The sequence below is a fragment of the Electrophorus electricus genome, chromosome 11 (assembly GCF_041902795.1).
Source record: "Electrophorus electricus isolate QZ-2024a chromosome 11, ASM4190279v1, whole genome shotgun sequence".
Taxonomy (NCBI): domain Eukaryota; kingdom Metazoa; phylum Chordata; class Actinopteri; order Gymnotiformes; family Gymnotidae; genus Electrophorus; species Electrophorus electricus.
Genome location: NC_137507.1, coordinates 1,013,514 through 1,039,273, shown reverse-complemented (window position 1 = coordinate 1,039,273; position 25,760 = coordinate 1,013,514). Strand labels below are relative to the sequence as shown.

Genomic DNA, 25,760 nt, shown 5'->3' with positions numbered 1-25,760 from the left:
TCGTACATACACTACGATTTTAATAATGAATGCCAATGAAAAAGTCATTTTCAGTGCTTTGGGACTAATCCTTATTGTCACACTTCCTGCCTTCATCTTCAAAATATGTAAAAGATCAGACCAATAATGAGTATTACTGAATCGTGTCCGTCATCGAGCTTGGCACGATTCCATTCCCAAGTGTTTTGCGATTTTAGGGGTTACACAAAGAACACGTGTCTTCATCACCAACAGGAAGAATCCATTTTGCAAGAACTTGAGAAAACTCTTCCATGACCGATGTTTGCTATGAATTATATTGTCCATCAGAAGGAGGGCTCACAGCACTGACAGACTTGCATCACAGTAACCTATAAATCATTTTATTACCCAACCAAAATTTCAGATGGGCCATAAGTGGAATCTTTTCCATATGCATAGAAAAACAATTACACAAACACTAAGAAAAATTGAAACGTCAAGAAAGTCAAAAGGCATTTTTAGAGTGAAGGTTCTGAAAGGTGACGGAAAGGCTTTAAACAACTAACAAAACAAAAGGAGCCATTGAATGCATTGGCCGGGAATCGGACCCGGGTCTCCCGCATGGCAGGCGAGAATTCTACCACTGAACCACCAATGCATGAAAACCATCATTTTGTGCAATTTTCCGTTGCCATTCTGGAAACTATGATGACTTTATCATACATACTGAACCACCAATGCTTAAAAATAAGCATTTTATGCAATTTTCCGTTGCAATTTTGGAAACTATGATGGTTTTCTCATGCATAATTAAACACTAATGCTTGAAAAGAAGCATTTTTTTACCCAATTTTCCGTTCTAGTACTCGAAACTATGATGACTTTATCATACATACTGAACCACCCTTGCTTGAAAACAAGAATTTTTATTAATTTTCTGCTCAAATACTGGAAACTACGATCGATTTAACGTACATACACTACGCTTTTAATAATGAATGCCAATCAAAAAGACATTTTCAGTGCTTTTGGTCTAATCCTTATTGTCACACTTCCTGCCTTTGTCATCACAATGTGTCAAAGATCAGACCAATAATGAGTATTACTGAATCCTGTCTGTCATCGAGCTTGGCACGATTCCATTCCCTAGTGCTTTGTGATTTTAGGGTTTACACAAAGAACACGTGTCTTCATCACCAACAGGAAGAATCCATTTTGCAAGAATTTGAGAAAACTCTTCCATGACCGATGTTTGCTATGACTGATATTGTGCATCAGAAGGAGGGCTCTCAGCACTGACAGACTTGCATCACAGTAACCTATAAATCATTTTATTACCCAACCAAAATTTCAGATGGGCCATAAGTGGAATTTTTTCCATATGCATAGAAAAACAATTAGATATACACTAAGAAAAAGTGAAACGTCAAGAAAGTCAAAAAGCATTTTTAGAGTGAAGGTTCTGAAAGGTGACAGAAAGGCTTTAAACAACTAACAAAACAAAAGGAGTCATTGAATGCATTGGCCGGGAATCGGACCCGGGTCTCCCGCATGGCAGGCGAGAATTCTACCACTGAACCACCAATGCATGAAAACCATCATTTTGTGCAATTTTCTGTTGCCATTCTGGAAACTATGATGACTTTATCATACATACTGAACCACCAATGCTTAAAAATAAGCATTTTGTGCAATTTTCTGTTGCAATTTTGGAAACTATGATGGCTTTCTCATACATAATTAAACACTAATGCTTGAAAACAAGCATTTCTTTCCCCAATTTTCCGTTCCAATACTCGAAACTATAATGATTTTATCATACATACTGAACCAACATTGCTTGAAAACAAGCATTTTTATTAATTTTCCGTTCAAATACTGGAAACTACAATGGATTTATCGTCCATACACTATGCTTGTAATAATGAATGCCAATGAAAAAGACATTTTCAGTGCTTTGGGTCTAATCCTTATTGTCACACTTCCTGCCTTCATCTTCACAATGTGTCAAAGATCAGACCAATAATGAGTATTAGTGAATCCTGTCTGTCATCGAGCTTGGCACGATTCCATTCCGAAGTGCTTTGCGATTTTAGAGGTTACACAAAGAACATGTGAGTTCATCACCAACAGGAAGAATCCATTTTGCAAGAACTTGAGAAAATTCTTCCAAGACCGATGTTTGCTATGACTGATATTGTCCATCAGAAGGAGAGCTCTCAGCACTGACAGACTTGCATCACAGTAACCTATAAATCATTTTATTACCCAAACAAAATGTCAAATGGGCCATAAGTGGAATCGTTTCCATATGCATAGAAGAACCTTTAGACAAACACTAAGAAAAACTGAAACATCAAGAAAGTCAAAAGGCATTTTTAGAGTGAAGGTTCTGAAAGGTGATGGAAAGGCTTTAAACAACTACCAAACAAAAGGAGTCATTGAATGAATTGCTCGGGAATCGGAACCTGGTCTCCCACGTGGCAGGCGAGAAGTCTACCACTGAACCACCAATGCTTAAAAATAAGCATTTTGTGCAATTTTCCGTTGCAATTTTGGAAACTATGATGGCTTGGTCATGCATAATTAAACACTAATGTTTGAAAAGAAGCATTTTTTTACCCAATTTTCCATTCGAGTACTCGAAACTATGATGACTTTATCATACATACTGAACCAAACTTGCTTGAAAACAAGCATTTTTATTAATTTTCTGTTCAAATACTGGAAGCTACGATGGATTTATCGTACATACACTATGCTTTTAATAATGAATGCCAATCAAAAAGACATTTGCAGTGCTTTTGGTCTAATCCTTATTGTCACACTTCTTGCCTTCATCTTCACAATGTGTCAAAGATCAGACCAATAATGAGTTGTACTGAATCCTGTCTGTCATCGAGCTTGGCACGATTCCATTCCCAAGTGCTTTGCGATTTTAGGGGTTACACAAAGAACAGGTGTCTTCATCACCAACAAGAAGAATCCATTTTGCAAGAACTTGAGAAAACTCTTCCATGACCGATGTTTGCTATGAATGATATTGTGCATCAGAAGGAGGGCTCTCAGCACTGAGAGACTTGCATCACAGTAACCTATAAATCATTTTATTACCCAACCAAAATTTCAGATGGGCCATAAGTGGAATCTTTTCCATATGCATAGAAAAACAATTACACAAACACTAAGAAAAATTGAAACGTCAAGAAAGTCAAAAGGCATTTTTAGAGTGAAGGTTCTGAAAGGTGACGGAAAGGCTTTAAACAACTAACAAAACAAAAGGAGCCATTGAATGCATTGGCCGGGAATCGGACCCGGGTCTCCCGCATGGCAGGCGAGAATTCTACCACTGAACCACCAATGCATGAAAACCATCATTTTGTGCAATTTTCCGTTGCAATTTTGGAAACTATGATGGCTTGGTCATGCATACTGAACCACCAATGCTTAAAAATAAGCATTTTGTGCAATTTTCTGTTGCAATTTTGGAAACTATGATGGCTTTCTCATACATAATTAAACACTAATGCTTGAAAACAAGCATTTCTTTCCCCAATTTTCCGTTCCAATACTCGAAACTATAATGATTTTATCATACATACTGAACCAACATTGCTTGAAAACAAGCATTTTTATTAATTTTCCGTTCAAATACTGGAAACTACAATGGATTTATCGTCCATACACTATGCTTGTAATAATGAATGCCAATGAAAAAGACATTTTCAGTGCTTTGGGTCTAATCCTTATTGTCACACTTCCTGCCTTCATCTTCACAATGTGTCAAAGATCAGACCAATAATGAGTATTAGTGAATCCTGTCTGTCATCGAGCTTGGCACGATTCCATTCCGAAGTGCTTTGCGATTTTAGAGGTTACACAAAGAACATGTGAGTTCATCACCAACAGGAAGAATCCATTTTGCAAGAACTTGAGAAAATTCTTCCAAGACCGATGTTTGCTATGACTGATATTGTCCATCAGAAGGAGAGCTCTCAGCACTGACAGACTTGCATCACAGTAACCTATAAATCATTTTATTACCCAAACAAAATGTCAAATGGGCCATAAGTGGAATCGTTTCCATATGCATAGAAGAACCTTTAGACAAACACTAAGAAAAACTGAAACATCAAGAAAGTCAAAAGGCATTTTTAGAGTGAAGGTTCTGAAAGGTGATGGAAAGGCTTTAAACAACTACCAAACAAAAGGAGTCATTGAATGAATTGCTCGGGAATCGGAACCTGGTCTCCCACGTGGCAGGCGAGAAGTCTACCACTGAACCACCAATGCTTAAAAATAAGCATTTTGTGCAATTTTCCGTTGCAATTTTGGAAACTATGATGGCTTGGTCATGCATAATTAAACACTAATGTTTGAAAAGAAGCATTTTTTTACCCAATTTTCCATTCGAGTACTCGAAACTATGATGACTTTATCATACATACTGAACCAAACTTGCTTGAAAACAAGCATTTTTATTAATTTTCTGTTCAAATACTGGAAGCTACGATGGATTTATCGTACATACACTATGCTTTTAATAATGAATGCCAATCAAAAAGACATTTGCAGTGCTTTTGGTCTAATCCTTATTGTCACACTTCTTGCCTTCATCTTCACAATGTGTCAAAGATCAGACCAATAATGAGTTGTACTGAATCCTGTCTGTCATCGAGCTTGGCACGATTCCATTCCCAAGTGCTTTGCGATTTTAGGGGTTACACAAAGAACAGGTGTCTTCATCACCAACAAGAAGAATCCATTTTGCAAGAACTTGAGAAAACTCTTCCATGACCGATGTTTGCTATGAATGATATTGTGCATCAGAAGGAGGGCTCTCAGCACTGAGAGACTTGCATCACAGTAACGTATAAATCATTTTCTTACCCAACCAAAATTTCAGATGGGCCATAAGTGGAATCTTTTCCATATGCATAGAAAACCAATTAGATATACACTAAGAAAAAGTGCAATGTCAAGAAAGTCAAAAGGCATTTTTAGAGTGAAGGTTCTGAAAGGTGACGGAAAGGCTTTAAACAACTAACAAAACAAAAGGAGCCATTGAATGCATTGGCCGGGAATCGGACCCGGGTCTCCCGCATAGCAGGCGAGAATTTTACCATTGAACCACCAATGCTTAAAAATAAGCATTTTGTGCAATTTTCCGTTGCAATTTTGGAAACTATGATGGCTTGGTCATGCATAATTAAACACTAATGTTTGAAAAGAAGCATTTTTTTACCCAATTTTCCATTCGAATACTGGAAACTATGATGACTTTATCATACATAGTGAACCACCATTGCTTGAAAACAAGCATTATTAATTTTCTGTTAAAATACTGGAAACTACGATGGATTTATCGTACATACACTACGATTTTAATAATGAATGCCAATGAAAAAGTCATTTTCAGTGCTTTGGGACTAATCCTTACTGTCACATTTCCTGCCTTCATCTTCAAAATATGTAAAAGATCAGACCAATAATGAGTATTACTGAATCGTGTCCGTCATCGAGCTTGGCATGATTCCATTCCCAAGTGTTTTGCGATTTTAGGGGTTACACAAAGAACACGTGTCTTCATCACCAACAGGAAGAATCCATTTTGCAAGAACTTGAGAAAACTCTTCCATGACCGATGTTTGCTATGAATTATATTGTCCATCAGAAGGAGGGCTCACAGCACTGACAGACTTGCATCACAGTAACCTATAAATCATTTTATTACCCAACCAAAATTTCAGATGGGCCATAAGTGGAATTTTTTCCATATGCATAGAAAAACAATTAGATATACACTAAGAAAAAGTGAAACGTCAAGAAAGTCAAAAAGCATTTTTAGACTGAAGGTTCTGAAATGTGACGGAAAGGCTTTAAACAACTAACAAAACAAAAGGAGTCATTGAATGCATTGGCCGGGAATCGGACCCGGGTCTCCCGCATGGCAGGCGAGAATTCTACCACTGAACCACCAATGCATGAAAACCATCATTTTGTGCAATTTTCCGTTGCCATTCTGGAAACTATGATGACTTTATCATACATACTGAACCACCAATGCTTAAAAATAAGCATTTTGTGCAATTTTCCGTTGCAATTTTGGAAACTATGATGGTTTTCTCATGCATAATTAAACACTAATGCTTGAAAAGAAGCATTTTTTTATCCAATTTTCCGTTCGAGTTCTCGAAACTATGATGATTTTATCATATATACTGAACCACCCGTGCTTGAAAACAAGAATTTTTAATAATTTTCTGCTCAAATACTGGAAACTACGATGGATTTATCGTACATACACTATGCTTTTAATAATGAATGCCAATCAAAAAGACATTTTCAGTGCTTTTGGTCTAATCCTTATTGGCACACTTCCTGCCTTCGTGTTCACAGTGTGTCAAAGATCAGACCAATAATTAGTATTACTGAATCCTGTCTGTCATCGAAATTGGCACGATTCCATTCCCAAGTGCTTTGCGATTTTAGGGGTTACACAAAGAACACGTGTCTTCATCACCAACAGGAAGAATCCATTTTGCAAGAATTTGAGAAAACTCTTCCTTGACCGATGTTTGCTATGACTGATATTGTGCATCAGAAGGAGGGCTCTCAGCACTGACAGACTTGCATCACAGTAACCTATAAATCATTTTATTACCCAACCAAAATTTCAGATGGGCCATAAGTGGAATTTTTTCCATATGCATAGAAAAACAATTAGATATACACTAAGAAAAAGAGAAACGTCAAGAAAGTCAAAAGGCATTTTTAGAGTGAAGGTTCTGAAATGTGACGGAAAGGCTTTAAACAACTACCAAAACAAAAGGAGTCATTGAATGCATTGGCCAGGAATCTGACCCGGGTGTCCCGAGTGGCAGGCCAGAATTCTACCACTGAACCACCAATGCATGAAAATAAGCATTTTGTGCAATTTTCCGTTGCCATTCTGGAAACTATGATGGCTTTGTCATGCATAATTAAACACTAATGCTTGAAAAAAAGCATTTTTTTTTACCCTTTTTTTCCGTTCGAATACTGGAAACTATGATGACTTTATCATACATACTGAACCACCATTGCTTGAAAAGAAGCATTTTTATTAATTTTCTGTTAATATGCTGGAAACTATGATGGATTTATCGTACATACACTACGCTTTTAATAATGAATGCCAATGAAAAAGACATTTTCAGTGCTTTGGATCTAATCCTTATTGTCACACTTCCTGCCTTCATCTTCACAATGTGTCAAAGATCAGACCAATAATGAGTATTACTGAATCCTGTCTGTCATCGAGCTTGGCACGATTCCATTCCCAAGTGATTTGTAATTTTAGGGGTTACACAAAGAAGAGGTGTCTTCATCACCAACAGGAAGAATCCATTTTGCAAGAACTTGAGAAAACTCTTCCATGAACGATGTTTGCTATGAATGATATTGTGCATCAGAAGAAGGGCTCTCAGCACTGAGAGACTTGCATCACATTAACCTATAAATCATTTTCTTACCCAACCAAAATTTCAGATGGGCCATAAGTGGAATCTTTTCCATATGCATAGAAAAACAATTACACAAACACTAAGAAAATTTGAAACGTCAAGAAAGCCAAAAGGCATTTTTAGAGTGAAGGTTCTGAAAGGTGACGGAAAGGCTTTAAACAACTACCAAAACAAAAGGAGTCATTGAATGCATTGGCCGGGAATCGGACCCGGGTCTCCCGCATGGCAGGCGAGAATTCTACCACTGAACCACCAATGCATGAAAATAAGCATTTTGTGCAATTTTCCGTTGCCATTCTGGAAACTATGATGGCTTTGTCATGCATAATTAAACACTAATGCTTGAAAAAAAGCATTTTTTTTTACCCTTTTTTTCCCGTTCGAATACTGGAAACTATGATGACTTTATCATACATACTGAACCACCATTGCTTGAAAAGAAGCATTTTTATTAATTTTCTGTTAATATGCTGGAAACTATGATGGATTTATCGTACATACACTATGCTTTTAATAATGAATGCCAATGAAAAAGACATTTTCAGTGCTTTGGATCTAATCCTTATTGTCACACTTCCTGCCTTCATCTTCACAATATGTCAAAGATCAGACCAATAATGAGTATTACTGAATCCTGTCTGTCATCGAGCTTGGCACGATTCCATTCCCAAGTGATTTGTAATTTTAGGGGTTACACAAAGAAGAGGTGTCTTCATCACCAACAGGAAGAAACCATTTTGCAAGAACTTGAGAAAACTCTTCCATGACCGATGTGTGCTATGAATGATATTGTGCATCAGAAGGAGGGCTCTCAGCACTGACAGACTTGCATCACAGTAAGCTATAAATCATTTTATTACCCAACCAAAATTTCAGATGGGCCATAAGTGGAATCTTTTCCATATGCATAGAAAAACAATTACACAAACACTAAGAAAAATTGAAACGTCAAGAAAGCCAAAAGGCATTTTTAGAGTGAAGGTTCTGAAAGGTGACGGAAAGGCTTTAAACAACTACCAAAACAAAAGAAGCCATTAAATGCATTGGCCGGGAATCTGACCCGGGTCTCCTGCGTGGCAGGCGAGAATTCTACCACTGAACCACCAATGCATGAAAATAAGCATTTTGTGCAATTTTCCGTTGCCATTCTGGAAACTATGATGGCTTTGTCATGCATAATTAAACACTAATGCTTGAAAAAAAGCATTTTTTTTTACCCTTTTTTTCCCGTTCGAATACTGGAAACTATGATGACTTTATCATACATACTGAACCACCATTGCTTGAAAAGAAGCATTTTTATTAATTTTCTGTTAATATGCTGGAAACTATGATGGATTTATCGTACATACACTACGCTTTTAATAATGAATGCCAATGAAAAAGACATTTTCAGTGCTTTGGATCTAATCCTTATTGTCACACTTCCTGCCTTCATCTTCACAATATGTCAAAGATCAGACCAATAATGAGTATTACTGAATCCTGTCTGTCATCGAGCTTGGCACGATTCCATTCCCAAGTGATTTGTAATTTTAGGGGTTACACAAAGAAGAGGTGTCTTCATCACCAACAGGAAGAAACCATTTTGCAAGAACTTGAGAAAACTCTTCCATGACCGATGTTTGCTATGAATGATATTGTGCATCAGAAGGAGGGCTCTCAGCACTGACAGACTTGCATCACAGTAAGCTATAAATCATTTTATTACCCAACCAAAATTTCAGATGGGCCATAAGTGGAATCTTTTCCATATGCATAGAAAAACAATTACACAAACACTAAGAAAAATTGAAACGTCAAGAAAGCCAAAAGGCATTTTTAGAGTGAAGGTTCTGAAAGGTGACGGAAAGGCTTTAAACAACTAACAAAACAAAACAAAAGGAGCCATTGAATGCATTGGCCGGGAATCGGACCCGGGTCTCCCGCATGGCAGGCGAGAATTCTACCACTGAACCACCAATGCATGAAAACCATCATTTTGTGCAATTTTCCGTTGCCATTCTGGAAACTATGATGACTTTATCATACATACTGAACCACCAATGCTTAAAAATAAGCATTTTGTGCAATTTTCCGTTGCAATTTTGGAAACTATGATGGTTTTCTCATGCATAATTAAACACTAATGCTTGAAAAGAAGCATTTTTTTACCCAATTTTCCGTTCGAGTTCTCGAAACTATGATGATTTTATCATATATACTGAACCACCCGTGCTTGAAAACAAGAATTTTTAATAATTTTCTGCTCAAATACTGGAAACTACGATGGATTTATCGTACATACACTATGCTTTTAATAATGAATGCCAATCAAAAAGACATTTTCAGTGCTTTTGGTCTAATCCTTATTGGCACACTTCCTGCCTTCGTGTTCACAGTGTTTCAAAGATCAGACCAATAATTAGTATTACTGAATCCTGTCTGTCATCGAAATTGGCACGATTCCATTCCCAAGTGCTTTGCGATTTTAGGGGTTACACAAAGAACACGTGTCTTCATCACCAACAGGAAGAATCCATTTTGCAAGAATTTGAGAAAACTCTTCCTTGACCGATGTTTGCTATGACTGATATTGTGCATCAGAAGGAGGGCTCTCAGCACTGACAGACTTGCATCACAGTAACCTATAAATCATTTTATTACCCAACCAAAATTTCAGATGGGCCATAAGTGGAATTTTTTCCATATGCATAGAAAAACAATTAGATATACACTAAGAAAAAGTGAAACGTCAAGAAAGTCAAAAGGCATTTTTAGAGTGAAGGTTCTGAAATGTGACGGAAAGGCTTTAAACAACTACCAAAACAAAAGGAGTCATTGAATGCATTGGCCAGGAATCTGACCCGGGTGTCCCGAGTGGCAGGCCAGAATTCTACCACTGAACCACCAATGCATGAAAACCATCATTTTGTGCAATTTTCCGTTGCCATTCTGGAAACTATGATGACTTTATCATACATACTGAACCACCAATGCTTAAAAATAAGCATTTTGTGCAATTTTCCGTTGCAATTTTGGAAACTATGATGGTTTTCTCATGGATAATTAAACACTAATGCTTGAAAAGAAGCATTTTTTTACCCAATTTTCCGTTCGAGTTCTCGAAACTATGATGATTTTATCATATATACTGAACCACCCGTGCTTGAAAACAAGAATTTTTAATAATTTTCTGCTCAAATACTGGAAACTACGATGGATTTATCGTACATACACTATGCTTTTAATAATGAATGCCAATCAAAAAGACATTTTCAGTGCTTTTGGTCTAATCCTTATTGGCACACTTCCTGCCTTCGTGTTCACAGTGTGTCAAAGATCAGACCAATAATTAGTATTACTGAATCCTGTCTGTCATCGAAATTGGCACGATTCCATTCCCAAGTGCTTTGCGATTTTAGGGGTTACACAAAGAACACGTGTCTTCATCACCAACAGGAAGAATCCATTTTGCAAGAATTTGAGAAAACTCTTCCTTGACCGATGTTTGCTATGACTGATATTGTGCATCAGAAGGAGGGCTCTCAGCACTGACAGACTTGCATCACAGTAACCTATAAATCATTTTATTACCCAACCAAAATTTCAGATGGGCCATAAGTGGAATTTTTTCCATATGCATAGAAAAACAATTAGATATACACTAAGAAAAAGTGAAACGTCAAGAAAGTCAAAAGGCATTTTTAGAGTGAAGGTTCTGAAATGTGACGGAAAGGCTTTAAACAACTACCAAAACAAAAGGAGTCATTGAATGCATTGGCCAGGAATCTGACCCGGGTGTCCCGAGTGGCAGGCCAGAATTCTACCACTGAACCACCAATGCATGAAAATAAGCATTTTGTGCAATTTTCCGTTGCCATTCTGGAAACTATGATGGCTTTGTCATGCATAATTAAACACTAATGCTTGAAAAAAAGCATTTTTTTTTACCCTTTTTTTCCGTTCGAATACTGGAAACTATGATGACTTTATCATACATACTGAACCACCATTGCTTGAAAAGAAGCATTTTTATTAATTTTCTGTTAATATGCTGGAAACTATGATGGATTTATCGTACATACACTACGCTTTTAATAATGAATGCCAATGAAAAAGACATTTTCAGTGCTTTGGATCTAATCCTTATTGTCACACTTCCTGCCTTCATCTTCACAATGTGTCAAAGATCAGACCAATAATGAGTATTACTGAATCCTGTCTGTCATCGAGCTTGGCACGATTCCATTCCCAAGTGATTTGTAATTTTAGGGGTTACACAAAGAAGAGGTGTCTTCATCACCAACAGGAAGAATCCATTTTGCAAGAACTTGAGAAAACTCTTCCATGAATGATGTTTGCTATGAATGATATTGTGCATCAGAAGAAGGGCTCTCAGCACTGAGAGACTTGCATCACATTAACCTACAAATCATTTTCTTACCCAACCAAAATTTCAGATGGGCCATAAGTGGAATCTTTTCCATATGCATACAAAAACAATTACACAAACACTAAGAAAATTTGAAACGTCAAGAAAGCCAAAAGGCATTTTTAGAGTGAAGGTTCTGAAAGGTGACGGAAAGGCTTTAAACAACTAACAAAACAAAACAAAAGGAGCCATTGAATGCATTGGCCGGGAATCGGACCCGGGTCTCCCGCATGGCAGGCGAGAATTCTACCACTGAACCACCAATGCATGAAAACCATCATTTTGTGCAATTTTCCGTTGCCATTCTGGAAACTATGATGACTTTATCATACATACTGAACCACCAATGCTTAAAAATAAGCATTTTGTGCAATTTTCCGTTGCAATTTTGGAAACTATGATGGTTTTCTCATGCATAATTAAACACTAATGCTTGAAAAGAAGCATTTTTTTACCCAATTTTCCGTTCGAGTTCTCGAAACTATGATGATTTTATCATATATACTGAACCACCCGTGCTTGAAAACAAGAATTTTTAATAATTTTCTGCTCAAATACTGGAAACTACGATGGATTTATCGTACATACACTATGCTTTTAATAATGAATGCCAATCAAAAAGACATTTTCAGTGCTTTTGGTCTAATCCTTATTGGCACACTTCCTGCCTTCGTGTTCACAGTGTGTCAAAGATCAGACCAATAATTAGTATTACTGAATCCTGTCTGTCATCGAAATTGGCACGATTCCATTCCCAAGTGCTTTGCGATTTTAGGGGTTACACAAAGAACACGTGTCTTCATCACCAACAGGAAGAATCCATTTTGCAAGAATTTGAGAAAACTCTTCCTTGACCGATGTTTGCTATGACTGATATTGTGCATCAGAAGGAGGGCTCTCAGCACTGACAGACTTGCATCACAGTAACCTATAAATCATTTTATTACCCAACCAAAATTTCAGATGGGCCATAAGTGGAATTTTTTCCATATGCATAGAAAAACAATTAGATATACACTAAGAAAAAGTGAAACGTCAAGAAAGTCAAAAGGCATTTTTAGAGTGAAGGTTCTGAAATGTGACGGAAAGGCTTTAAACAACTACCAAAACAAAAGGAGTCATTGAATGCATTGGCCAGGAATCTGACCCGGGTGTCCCGAGTGGCAGGCCAGAATTCTACCACTGAACCACCAATGCATGAAAATAAGCATTTTGTGCAATTTTCCGTTGCCATTCTGGAAACTATGATGGCTTTGTCATGCATAATTAAACACTAATGCTTGAAAAAAAGCATTTTTTTTTACCCTTTTTTTCCGTTCGAATACTGGAAACTATGATGACTTTATCATACATACTGAACCACCATTGCTTGAAAAGAAGCATTTTTATTAATTTTCTGTTAATATGCTGGAAACTATGATGGATTTATCGTACATACACTACGCTTTTAATAATGAATGCCAATGAAAAAGACATTTTCAGTGCTTTGGATCTAATCCTTATTGTCACACTTCCTGCCTTCATCTTCACAATGTGTCAAAGATCAGACCAATAATGAGTATTACTGAATCCTGTCTGTCATCGAGCTTGGCAAGATTCCATTCCCAAGTGATTTGTAATTTTAGGGGTTACACAAAGAAGAGGTGTCTTCATCACCAACAGGAAGAATCCATTTTGCAAGAACTTGAGAAAACTCTTCCATGAACGATGTTTGCTATGAATGATATTGTGCATCAGAAGAAGGGCTCTCAGCACTGAGAGACTTGCATCACATTAACCTATAAATCATTTTCTTACCCAACCAAAATTTCAGATGGGCCATAAGTGGAATCTTTTCCATATGCATAGAAAAACAATTACACAAACACTAAGAAAATTTGAAACGTCAAGAAAGCCAAAAGGCATTTTTAGAGTGAAGGTTCTGAAAGGTGACGGAAAGGCTTTAAACAACTACCAAAACAAAAGGAGTCATTGAATGCATTGGCCGGGAATCGGACCCGGGTCTCCCGCGTGGCAGGCGAGAATTCTACCACTGAACCACCAATGCATGAAAATAAGCATTTTGTGCAATTTTCCGTTGCAATTTTGGAAACTATGATGGTTTTCTCATGCATAATTAAACACTAATGCTTGAAAAGAAGCATTTTTTTACCCAATTTTCCGTTCGAGTTCTCGAAACTATGATGATTTTATCATATATACTGAACCACCCGTGCTTGAAAACAAGAATTTTTAATAATTTTCTGCTCAAATACTGGAAACTACGATGGATTTATCGTACATACACTATGCTTTTAATAATGAATGCCAATCAAAAAGACATTTTCAGTGCTTTTGGTCTAATCCTTATTGGCACACTTCCTGCCTTCGTGTTCACAGTGTGTCAAAGATCAGACCAATAATTAGTATTACTGAATCCTGTCTGTCATCGAAATTGGCACGATTCCATTCCCAAGTGCTTTGCGATTTTAGGGGTTACACAAAGAACACGTGTCTTCATCACCAACAGGAAGAATCCATTTTGCAAGAATTTGAGAAAACTCTTCCTTGACCGATGTTTGCTATGACTGATATTGTGCATCAGAAGGAGGGCTCTCAGCACTGACAGACTTGCATCACAGTAACCTATAAATCATTTTATTACCCAACCAAAATTTCAGATGGGCCATAAGTGGAATTTTTTCCATATGCATAGAAAAACAATTAGATATACACTAAGAAAAAGTGAAACGTCAAGAAAGTCAAAAGGCATTTTTAGAGTGAAGGTTCTGAAATGTGACGGAAAGGCTTTAAACAACTACCAAAACAAAAGGAGTCATTGAATGCATTGGCCAGGAATCTGACCCGGGTGTCCCGAGTGGCAGGCCAGAATTCTACCACTGAACCACCAATGCATGAAAATAAGCATTTTGTGCAATTTTCCGTTGCCATTCTGGAAACTATGATGGCTTTGTCATGCATAATTAAACACTAATGCTTGAAAAAAAGCATTTTTTTTTACCCTTTTTTTCCGTTCGAATACTGGAAACTATGATGACTTTATCATACATACTGAACCACCATTGCTTGAAAAGAAGCATTTTTATTAATTTTCTGTTAATATGCTGGAAACTATGATGGATTTATCGTACATACACTACGCTTTTAATAATGAATGCCAATGAAAAAGACATTTTCAGTGCTTTGGATCTAATCCTTATTGTCACACTTCCTGCCTTCATCTTCACAATGTGTCAAAGATCAGACCAATAATGAGTATTACTGAATCCTGTCTGTCATCGAGCTTGGCAAGATTCCATTCCCAAGTGATTTGTAATTTTAGGGGTTACACAAAGAAGAGGTGTCTTCATCACCAACAGGAAGAATCCATTTTGCAAGAACTTGAGAAAACTCTTCCATGAACGATGTTTGCTATGAATGATATTGTGCATCAGAAGAAGGGCTCTCAGCACTGAGAGACTTGCATCACATTAACCTATAAATCATTTTCTTACCCAACCAAAATTTCAGATGGGCCATAAGTGGAATCTTTTCCATATGCATAGAAAAACAATTACACAAACACTAAGAAAATTTGAAACGTCAAGAAAGCCAAAAGGCATTTTTAGAGTGAAGGTTCTGAAAGGTGACGGAAAGGCTTTAAACAACTACCAAAACAAAAGGAGTCATTGAATGCATTGGCCGGGAATCGGACCCGGGTCTCCCGCGTGGCAGGCGAGAATTCTACCACTGAACCACCAATGCATGAAAATAAGCATTTTGTGCAATTTTCCGTTGCCATTCTGGAAACTATGATGGCTTTGTCATGCATAATTAAACACTAATGCTTGAAAAAAAGCATTTTTTTTTACCCTTTTTTTCCCGTTCGAATACTGGAAACTATGATGACTTTATCATACATACTAAACCACCATTGCTTGAAAAGAAGCATTTTTATTAATTTTCTGTTAATATGCTGGAAACTATGATGGATTTATCGTACATACACTATGCTTTTAATAATGAATGCCAATGAAAAAGACATTTTCAGTGCTTTGGATCTAATCCTTATTGTCACACTTCCTGCCTTCATCTTCACAATATGTCAAAGATCAGACCAATAATGAGTATTACTGAATCCTGTCTGTCATCGAGCTTGGCACGATTCCATTCCCAAGTGATTTGTAATTTTAGGGGTTACACAAAGAAGAGGTGTCTTCATCACCAACAGGAAGAAACCATTTTGCAAGAACTTGAGAAAACTCTTCCATGACCGATGTTTGCTATGAATGATATTGTGCATCAGAAGGAGGGCTCTCAGCACTGACAGACTTGCATCACAGTAAGCTATAAATCATTTTATTACCCAACCAAAATTTCAGATGGGCCATAAGTGGAATCTTTTCCATATGCATAGAAAAACAATTACACAAACACTAAGAAAAATTGAAACGTTAAGAAAGCCAAAAGGCATTTTTAGAGTGAAGGTTCTGAAAGGTGACGGAAAGGCTTTAAACAACTACCAAAACAAAAGAAGCCATTAAATGCATTGGCCGGGAATCTGACCCGGGTCTCCCGCGTGGCAGGCGAGAATTCTACCACTGAACCACCAATGCATGAAAATAAGCATTTTGTGCAATTTTCCGTTGCCATTCTGGAAACTATGATGGCTTTGTCATGCATAATTAAACACTAATGCTTGAAAAAAAGCATTTTTTTTTACCCTTTTTTTCCCGTTCGAATACTGGAAACTATGATGACTTTATCATACATACTGAACCACCATTGCTTGAAAAGAAGCATTTTTATTAATTTTCTGTTAATATGCTGGAAACTATGATGGATTTATCGTACATACACTACGCTTTTAATAATGAATGCCAATGAAAAAGACATTTTCAGTGCTTTGGATCTAATCCTTATTGTCACACTTCCTGCCTTCATCTTTACAATATGTCAAAGATCAGACCAATAATGAGTATTACTGAATCCTGTCTGTCATCGAGCTTGGCACGATTCCATTCCCAAGTGATTTGTAATTTTAGGGGTTACACAAAGAAGAGGTGTCTTCATCACCAACAGGAAGAAACCATTTTGCAAGAACTTGAGAAAACTCTTCCATGACCGATGTTTGCTATGAATGATATTGTGCATCAGAAGGAGGGCTCTCAGCACTGACAGACTTGCATCACAGTAAGCTATAAATCATTTTATTACCCAACCAAAATTTCAGATGGGCCATAAGTGGAATCTTTTCCATATGCATAGAAAAACAATTACACAAACACTAAGAAAAATTGAAACGTCAAGAAAGCCAAAAGGCATTTTTAGAGTGAAGGTTCTGAAAGGTGACGGAAAGGCTTTAAACAACTACCAAAACAAAAGGAGTCATTGAATGCATTGGCCGGGAATCGGACCCGGGCCTCCCGCGTGGCAGGCGAGAATTCTACCACTGAACCACCAATGCATGAAAATAAGCATTTTGTGCAATTTTCCGTTGCCATTCTGGAAACTATGATTGCTTTGTCATGCATAATTAAACACTAATGCTTGAAAAAAAGCATTTTTTTTTACCCTTTTTTTTCCGTTCGAATACTGGAAACTATGATGACTTTATCATACATACTGAAACACAAATGCTTGAAAAGAAGCATTTTTATTAATTTTCTGTTAATATACTGGAAACTATGATGGATTTATCGTACATACACTACGCTTTTAATAATGAATGCCAATGAAAAAGACATTTTCAGTGCTTTGGATCTAATCCTTATTGTCACACTTCCTGCCTTCATCTTCACAATATGTCAAAGATCAGACCAATAATGAGTATTACTGAATCCTGTCTGTCATCGAGCTTGGCACGATTCCATTCCCAAGTAATTTGTAATTTTAGGGGTTACACAAAGAAGAGGTGTCTTCATCACCAACAGGAAGAAACCATTTTGTAAGAACTTGAGAAAACTCTTCCATGACCGATGTTTGCTATGAATGATATTGTGCATCAGAAGGAGGGCTCTCAGCACTGAGAGACTTGCATCACATTAACCTATAAATCATTTTCTTACCCAACCAAAATTTCTGATGGGCCATAAGTGGAATCTTTTCCATATGCATAGAAAAACAATTACACAAACAGTAAGAAAATTTGAAACGTCAAGAAAGCCAAAAGCCATTTTTAGAGTGAAGGTTCTGAAAGGTGACGGAAAGGCTTTAAACAACTACCAAAACAAAAGGAGTCGTTGAATGCATTGGCCAGGAATCATACCCGGGTCTCCCGCGTGGCAGGCCAGAATTCTACCACTGAACCACCAATGCATGAAAACAAGCATTTTGTGCAATTTTCCGTTGCCATTCTGGAAACTATGATGCCTTTGTCATGCATAATTAAACACTAATGCTTGAAAAAAAGCATTTTTTTTTACCCTTTTTTTTCCGTTCGAATACTGGAAACTATGATGACTTTATCATACATACTGAACCACAATTGCTTGAAAAGAAGCATTTTTATTAATTTTCTGTTAATATACTGGAAACTATGATGGATTTATCGTACATACACTATGCTTTTAATAATGAATGCCAATGAAAAAGACATTTTCAGTGCTTTGGATCTAATCCTTATTGTCACACTTCCTGCCTTCATCTTCACAATATGTCAAAGATCAGACCAATAATGAGTATTACTGAATCCTGTCTGTCATCGAGCTTGACACGATTCCATTCCCAAGTAATTTGTAATTTTAGGGGTTACACAAAGAAGAGGTGTCTTCATCACCAACAGGAAGAAACCATTTTGTAAGAACTTGAGAAAACTCTTCCATGACCGATGTTTGCTATGAATGATATTGTGCATCAGAAGGAGAGCTCTCAGCACTGAGAGACTTGCATCACAGTAACCTATAAATCATTTTATTTACCCAACCAAAATTTCAGATGGGCCATAAGTGGAATCTTTTCCATATGCATAGAAAAACAATTAGACAAACACTAAGAAAAATTGAAACGTCAAGAAAGCCAAAAGGCATTTTTAGAGTGAAGGTTCTGAAAGGTGACGGAAAGGCTTTAAACAACTACCAAAACAAAAGAAGCCATTAAATGCATTGGCCGGGAATCGGACCCGGGTCTCCCGCGTGGCAGGCGAGAATTGTACCACTGAACCACCAATGCATGAAAATAAGCATTTTGTGCAATTTTCCGTTGCCATTCTGGAAACTATGATGGCTTTGTCATGCATAATTAAACACTAATGCTTGAAAAAAAGCATTTTTTTTTACCCTTTTTTTTCCGTTCGAATACTGGAAACTATGATGACTTTATCATACATACTGAACCACCATTGCTTGAAAAGAAGCATTTTTATTAATTTTCTGTTAATATACTGGAAACTATGATGGATTTATCGTACATACACTACGCTTTTAATAATGAATGCCAATGAAAAAGACATTTTCAGTACTTTGGATCTAATCCTTATTGTCACACTTCCTGCCTACATCTTCACAATATGTCAAAGATCAGACCAATAATGAGTATTACTGAATCCTGTCTGTCATCGAGCTTGGCATGATTCCATTCCCAAGTAATTTGTAATTTTAGGGGTTACACAAAGAAGAGGTGTCTTCATCACCAACAGGAAGAAACCATTTTGTAAGAACTTGAGAAAACTCTTCCATGACCGATGTTTGCTATGAATGATATTGTGCATCAGAAGGAGAGCTCTCAGCACTGAGAGACTTGCATCACAGTAACCTATAAATCATTTTATTTACCCAACCAAAATTTCAGATGGGCCATAAGTGGAATCTTTTCCATATGCATAGAAAAACAATTAGACAAACACTAAGAAAAATTGAAACGTCAAGAAAGCCAAAAGGCATTTTTAGAGTGAAGGTTCTGAAAGGTGACGGAAAGGCTTTAAACAACTACCAAAACAAAAGAAGCCATTAAATGCATTGGCCGGGAATCGGACCCGGGTCTCCCGCGTGGCAGGCGAGAATTGTACCACTGAACCACCAATGCATGAAAATAAGCATTTTGTGCAATTTTCCGTTGCCATTCTGGAAACTATGATGGCTTTGTCATGCATAATTAAACACTAATGCTTGAAAAAAAGCATTTTTTTTTACCCTTTTTTTTCCGTTCGAATACTGGAAACTATGATGACTTTATCATACATACTGAACCACCATTGCTTGAAAAGAAGCATTTTTATTAATTTTCTGTTAATATACTGGAAACTATGATGGATTTATCGTACATACACTACGCTTTTAATAATGAATGCCAATGAAAAAGACATTTTCAGTACTTTGGATCTAATCCTTATTGTCACACTTCCTGCCTACATCTTCACAATATGTCAAAGATCAGACCAATAATGAGTATTACTGAATCCTGTCTGTCATCGAGCTTGGCATGATTCCATTCCCAAGTAATTTGTAATTTTAGGGGTTACACAAAGAAGAGGTGTCTTCATCACCAACAGGAAGAAACCATTTTGCAAGAACTTGAGAAAACTCTTCCATGACCGATGTTTGCTATGAATGATATTGTGCATCAGAAGGAGGGCTCTCAGCACTGAGAGACTTGCATCACAGTAACCTATAAATCATTTTATTACCCAACCAAAATTTCAGATGGGCCATAAGTGGAATCTTTTCCATATGCATAGAAAAACAATTACACAAACACTAAGAAAAATTGAAACGTCAAGAAAGCCAAAAGGCATTTTTAGAGTGAAGGTTCTGAAAGGTGACGGAAAGGCTTTAAACAACTACCAAAACAAAAGGAGTCATTGAATGCATTGGCCGGGAATCAGACCCCGGGTCTCCCGCATGGCAGGCGAGAATTGTACCACTGAACCACCAATGCATGAAAATAAGCATTTTGTGCAATTTTCCATTGCCATTCTGGAAACTATGATGGCTTTTTCATGCATAATTAAACACTAATGCTTGAAAAAAAGCATTTTTTTTTACCCTTTTTTTTCCGTTCGAATACTGGAAACTATGATGACTTTATCATACATACTGAACCACCATTGCTTGAAAAGAAGCATTTTTATTAATTTTCTGTTAATATACTGGAAACTATGATGGATTTATCGTACATACACTACGCTTTTAATAATGAATGCCAATGAAAAAGACATTTTCAGTACTTTGGATCTAATCCTTATTGTCACACTTCCTGCCTACATCTTCACAATATGTCAAAGATCAGACCAATAATGAGTATTACTGAATCCTGTCTGTCATCGAGCTTGGCACGATTCCATTCCCAAGTGATTTGTAATTTTAGGGGTTACACAAAGAAGAGGTGTATTCATCACCAACAGGAAGAAACCATTTTGCAAGAACTTGAGAAAACTCTTCCATGACCGATGTTTGCTATGAATGATATTGTGCATCAGAAGGAGGACTCTCAGCAGTGAGAGACTTGTATCACATTAACCTATAAATCATTTTCTTACCCAACCAAAATTTCAGACGGGCCATAAGTGGAATCTTTTCCATATGCATAGAAAAACAATTACACAAACACTAAGAAAAATTGAAACGTCAAGAAAGCCAAAAGGCATTTTTAGAGTGAAGGTTCTGAAAGGTGACGGAAAGGCTTTAAACAACTACCAAAACAAAAGGAGTCATTGAATGCATTGGCCGGGAATCAGACCCCGGGTCTCCCGCGTGGCAGGCGAGAATTCTCCCACTGAACCACCAATGCATGAAAATAAGCATTTTGTGAAATTTTCCGTTGCCATTCTGGAAACTATGATGGCTTTGTCATGCATAATTAAACACTAATGCTTGAAAAAAAGCATTTTTTTTTACCCTTTTTTTTCCGTTCGAATACTGGAAACTATGATGACTTTATCATACATACTGAACCACCATTGCTTGAAAAGAAGCATTTTTATTAATTTTCTGTTAATATACTGGAAACTATGATGGATTTATCGTACATACACTACGCTTTTAATAATGAATGCCAATGAAAAAGACATTTTCAGTACTTTGGATCTAATCCTTATTGTCACACTTCCTGCCTACATCTTCACAATATGTCAAAGATCAGACCAATAATGAGTATTACTGAATCCTGTCTGTCATCGAGCTTGACACGATTCCATTCCCAAGTAATTTGTAATTTTAGGGGTTACACAAAGAAGAGGTGTCTTCATCACCAACAGGAAGAAACCATTTTGTAAGAACTTGAGAAAACTCTTCCATGACCGATGTTTGCTATGAATGATATTGTGCATCAGAAGGAGAGCTCTCAGCACTGAGAGACTTGCATCACAGTAACCTATAAATCATTTTATTTACCCAACCAAAATTTCAGATGGGCCATAAGTGGAATCTTTTCCATATGCATAGAAAAACAATTAGACAAACACTAAGAAAAATTGAAACGTCAAGAAAGCCAAAAGGCATTTTTAGAGTGAAGGTTCTGAAAGGTGACGGAAAGGCTTTAAACAACTACCAAAACAAAAGAAGCCATTAAATGCATTGGCCGGGAATCGGACCCGGGTCTCACGCGTGGCAGGCGAGAATTCTACCACTGAACCACCAATGCATGAAGACAAGCATTTTGTGCAATTTTCCGTTGCCATTCTGGAAACTATGATGGCTTTGTCATGCATAATTAAACACTAATGCTTGAAAAAAAGCATTTTTTTTTACCCTTTTTTTTCCGTTCGAATACTGGAAACTATGATGACTTTATCATACATTCTGAACCACCTTTGCTTGAAAAGAAGCATTTTTATTAATTTTCTGTTAATATACTGGAAACTATGATGGATTTATCATACATACACTACGCTTTTAATAATGAATGCCAATGAAAAAGACATTTTCAGTACTTTGGATCTAATCCTTATTGTCACACTTCCTGCCTACATCTTCACAATATGTCAAAGATCAGACCAATAATGAGTATTACTGAATCCTGTCTGTCATCGAGCTTGGCACGATTCCATTCCCAAGTAATTTGTAATTTTAGGGGTTACACAAAGAAGAGGTGTCTTCATCACCAACAGGAAGAAACCATTTTGTAAGAACTTGAGAAAACTCTTCCATGACCGATGTTTGCTATGAATGATATTGTGCATCAGAAGGAGGGCTCTCAGCACTGAGAGACTTGCATCACATTAACCTATAAATCATTTTCTTACCCAACCAAAATTTCAGATGGGCCATAAGTGGAATCTTTTCCATATGCATAGAAAAACAATTACACAAACATTAAGAAAATTTGAAACGTCAAGAAAGCCAAAAGGCATTTTTAGAGTGAAGGTTCTGAAAGGTGACGGAAAGGCTTTAAACAACTACCAAAAAAAAAGGAGTCGTTGAATGCATTGGCCGGGAATCATACCCGGGTCTCCCGCGTGGCAGGCCAGAATTCTACCACTGAACCACCAATGCATGAAAGTAAGCATTTTGTGCAATTTTCCGTTGCCATTCTGGAAACTATGATGGCTTTGTCATGCATAATTAAACACTAATGCTTGAAAAAAAGCATTTTTTTTTACCCTTTTTTTCCCGTTCGAATACTGGAAACTATGATGACTTTATCATACATACTGAACCACCATTGCTTGAAAAGAAGCATTTTTATTAATTTTCTGTTAATATACTGGAAACTATGATGGATTTATCGTACATACATTACGCTTTTAATAATGAATGCCAATGAAAAAGACATTTTCTGTGCTTTGGATCTAATACTTATTGTCACACTTCTTGCCTTCATCTTCACAATATGTCAAAGATCAGACCAATAATGAGTATTACTGAATCCTGTCTGTCGTCGAGCTTGGCACGATTCCATTCCCTAGTGCTTTGTAATTTTAGGGGTTACACAAAGAAGAGGTGTCTTCATCACCAACAAGAAGAATCCATTTTGCAAGAACTTGAGAAAACTCTTCCATGACCGATGTTTGCTATGAATGATATTGTGCATCAGAAGGAGGACTCTCAGCAGTGAGAGACTTGTATCACATTAACCTATAAATCATTTTATTACCCAACCAAAATTTCAGATGGGCCATAAGTGGAATCTTTTCCATATGCATAGAAAAACAATTACACAAACACTAAGAAAAATTGAAACGTCAAGAAAGCCAAAAGGCATTTTTAGAGTGAAGGTTCTGAAAGGTGACGGAAAGGCTTTAAACAACTACCAAAACAAAAGGAGCCATTGAATGCATTGGCCGGGAATCAGACCACGGGTCTCCCGCGTGGCAGGCGAGAATTGTACCACTGAACCACCAATGCATGAAAATAAGCATTTTGTGCAATTTTCCGTTGCCATTCTGGAAACTATGATGGCTTTGTCATGCATAATTAAACACTAATGCTTGAAAAAAAGCATTTTTTTTTACCCTTTTTTTTCCGTTCGAATACTGGAAACTATGATGACTTTATCATACATACTGAACCACCATTGCTTGAAAAGAAGCATTTTTATTAATTTTCTGTTAATATACTGGAAACTATGATGGATTTATCGTACATACACTACGCTTTTAATAATGAATGCCAATGAAAAAGACATTTTCAGTACTTTGGATCTAATCCTTATTGTCACACTTCCTGCCTACATCTTCACAATATGTCAAAGATCAGACCAATAATGAGTATTACTGAATCCTGTCTGTCATCGAGCTTGGCATGATTCCATTCCCAAGTAATTTGTAATTTTAGGGGTTACACAAAGAAGAGGTGTCTTCATCACCAACAGGAAGAAACCATTTTGCAAGAACTTGAGAAAACTCTTCCATGACCGATGTTTGCTATGAATGATATTGTGCATCAGAAGGAGGACTCTCAGCAGTGAGAGACTTGTATCACATTAACCTATAAATCATTTTATTACCCAACCAAAATTTCAGATGGGCCATAAGTGGAATCTTTTCCATATGCATAGAAAAACAATTACACAAACACTAAGAAAAATTGAAACGTCAAGAAAGCCAAAAGGCATTTTTAGAGTGAAGGTTCTGAAAGGTGACGGAAAGGCTTTAAACAACTACCAAAACAAAAGGAGTCATTGAATGCATTGGCCGGGAATCAGACCCCGGGTCTCCCGCGTGGCAGGCGAGAATTGTACCACTGAACCACCAATGCATGAAAATAAGCATTTTGTGCAATTTTCCGTTGCCATTCTGGAAACTATGATGGCTTTGTCATGCATAATTAAACACTAATGCTTGAAAAAAAGCATTTTTTTTTACCCTTTTTTTTCCGTTCGAATACTGGAAACTATGATGACTTTATCATACATACTGAACCACCATTGCTTGAAAAGAAGCATTTTTATTAATTTTCTGTTAATATACTGGAAACTATGATGGATTTATCGTACATACACTACGCTTTTAATAATGAATGCCAATGAAAAAGACATTTTCAGTACTTTGGATCTATTCCTTATTGTCACACTTCCTGCCTACATCTTCACAATATGTCAAAGATCAGACCAATAATGAGTATTACTGAATCCTGTCTGTCATCGAGCTTGGCATGATTCCATTCCCAAGTAATTTGTAATTTTAGGGGTTACACAAAGAAGAGGTGTCTTCATCACCAACAGGAAGAAACCATTTTGCAAGAACTTGAGAAAACTCTTCCATGACCGATGTTTGCTATGAATGATATTGTGCATCAGAAGGAGGGCTCTCAGCACTGAGAGACTTGCATCACAGTAACCTATAAATCATTTTATTACCCAACCAAAATTTCAGATGGGCCATAAGTGGAATCTTTTCCATATGCATAGAAAAACAATTACACAAACACTAAGAAAAATTGAAACGTCAAGAAAGCCAAAAGGCATTTTTAGAGTGAAGGTTCTGAAAGGTGACGGAAAGGCTTTAAACAACTACCAAAACAAAA

At 36.9% G+C, this 25,760-nt stretch overlaps 20 non-coding genes across 20 annotated transcripts; all 20 read right to left on the bottom strand.

Annotated features, from left to right (window-relative positions):
- Positions 1-548: 548 nt before the first annotated feature.
- Positions 549-619, bottom strand: trnag-gcc (transfer RNA glycine (anticodon GCC)). Its single transcript has one exon. It is a non-coding gene; the product is annotated as a tRNA-Gly (tRNA).
- An 859-nt stretch (positions 620-1,478) lies between these two features.
- trnag-gcc (transfer RNA glycine (anticodon GCC)) lies at positions 1,479-1,549 on the bottom strand. The gene has a single exon. It is a non-coding gene; the product is annotated as a tRNA-Gly (tRNA).
- A 1,705-nt stretch (positions 1,550-3,254) lies between these two features.
- On the bottom strand, positions 3,255-3,325 carry trnag-gcc (transfer RNA glycine (anticodon GCC)). Its single transcript has one exon. It is a non-coding gene; the product is annotated as a tRNA-Gly (tRNA).
- A 1,705-nt stretch (positions 3,326-5,030) lies between these two features.
- trnas-gcu (transfer RNA serine (anticodon GCU)) lies at positions 5,031-5,101 on the bottom strand. Its single transcript has one exon. It is a non-coding gene; the product is annotated as a tRNA-Ser (tRNA).
- A 773-nt stretch (positions 5,102-5,874) lies between these two features.
- Positions 5,875-5,945, bottom strand: trnag-gcc (transfer RNA glycine (anticodon GCC)). Its single transcript has one exon. It is a non-coding gene; the product is annotated as a tRNA-Gly (tRNA).
- Positions 5,946-7,654: 1,709 nt separating this feature from the next.
- trnag-gcc (transfer RNA glycine (anticodon GCC)) lies at positions 7,655-7,725 on the bottom strand. The gene has a single exon. It is a non-coding gene; the product is annotated as a tRNA-Gly (tRNA).
- Positions 7,726-8,505: 780 nt separating this feature from the next.
- Positions 8,506-8,576, bottom strand: trnag-gcc (transfer RNA glycine (anticodon GCC)). Its single transcript has one exon. It is a non-coding gene; the product is annotated as a tRNA-Gly (tRNA).
- Positions 8,577-9,361: 785 nt separating this feature from the next.
- Positions 9,362-9,432, bottom strand: trnag-gcc (transfer RNA glycine (anticodon GCC)). The gene has a single exon. It is a non-coding gene; the product is annotated as a tRNA-Gly (tRNA).
- A 2,644-nt stretch (positions 9,433-12,076) lies between these two features.
- trnag-gcc (transfer RNA glycine (anticodon GCC)) lies at positions 12,077-12,147 on the bottom strand. Its single transcript has one exon. It is a non-coding gene; the product is annotated as a tRNA-Gly (tRNA).
- A 1,709-nt stretch (positions 12,148-13,856) lies between these two features.
- Positions 13,857-13,927, bottom strand: trnag-gcc (transfer RNA glycine (anticodon GCC)). Its single transcript has one exon. It is a non-coding gene; the product is annotated as a tRNA-Gly (tRNA).
- Positions 13,928-15,553: 1,626 nt separating this feature from the next.
- On the bottom strand, positions 15,554-15,624 carry trnag-gcc (transfer RNA glycine (anticodon GCC)). Its single transcript has one exon. It is a non-coding gene; the product is annotated as a tRNA-Gly (tRNA).
- A 780-nt stretch (positions 15,625-16,404) lies between these two features.
- Positions 16,405-16,475, bottom strand: trnag-gcc (transfer RNA glycine (anticodon GCC)). The gene has a single exon. It is a non-coding gene; the product is annotated as a tRNA-Gly (tRNA).
- A 780-nt stretch (positions 16,476-17,255) lies between these two features.
- Positions 17,256-17,326, bottom strand: trnag-gcc (transfer RNA glycine (anticodon GCC)). Its single transcript has one exon. It is a non-coding gene; the product is annotated as a tRNA-Gly (tRNA).
- Positions 17,327-18,958: 1,632 nt separating this feature from the next.
- trnag-gcc (transfer RNA glycine (anticodon GCC)) lies at positions 18,959-19,029 on the bottom strand. The gene has a single exon. It is a non-coding gene; the product is annotated as a tRNA-Gly (tRNA).
- A 781-nt stretch (positions 19,030-19,810) lies between these two features.
- On the bottom strand, positions 19,811-19,881 carry trnag-gcc (transfer RNA glycine (anticodon GCC)). The gene has a single exon. It is a non-coding gene; the product is annotated as a tRNA-Gly (tRNA).
- A 780-nt stretch (positions 19,882-20,661) lies between these two features.
- trnag-gcc (transfer RNA glycine (anticodon GCC)) lies at positions 20,662-20,733 on the bottom strand. The gene has a single exon. It is a non-coding gene; the product is annotated as a tRNA-Gly (tRNA).
- Positions 20,734-21,513: 780 nt separating this feature from the next.
- Positions 21,514-21,585, bottom strand: trnag-gcc (transfer RNA glycine (anticodon GCC)). The gene has a single exon. It is a non-coding gene; the product is annotated as a tRNA-Gly (tRNA).
- Positions 21,586-22,366: 781 nt separating this feature from the next.
- Positions 22,367-22,437, bottom strand: trnag-gcc (transfer RNA glycine (anticodon GCC)). Its single transcript has one exon. It is a non-coding gene; the product is annotated as a tRNA-Gly (tRNA).
- Positions 22,438-23,217: 780 nt separating this feature from the next.
- trnag-gcc (transfer RNA glycine (anticodon GCC)) lies at positions 23,218-23,288 on the bottom strand. The gene has a single exon. It is a non-coding gene; the product is annotated as a tRNA-Gly (tRNA).
- Positions 23,289-24,920: 1,632 nt separating this feature from the next.
- trnag-gcc (transfer RNA glycine (anticodon GCC)) lies at positions 24,921-24,992 on the bottom strand. The gene has a single exon. It is a non-coding gene; the product is annotated as a tRNA-Gly (tRNA).
- Positions 24,993-25,760: the final 768 nt, after the last annotated feature.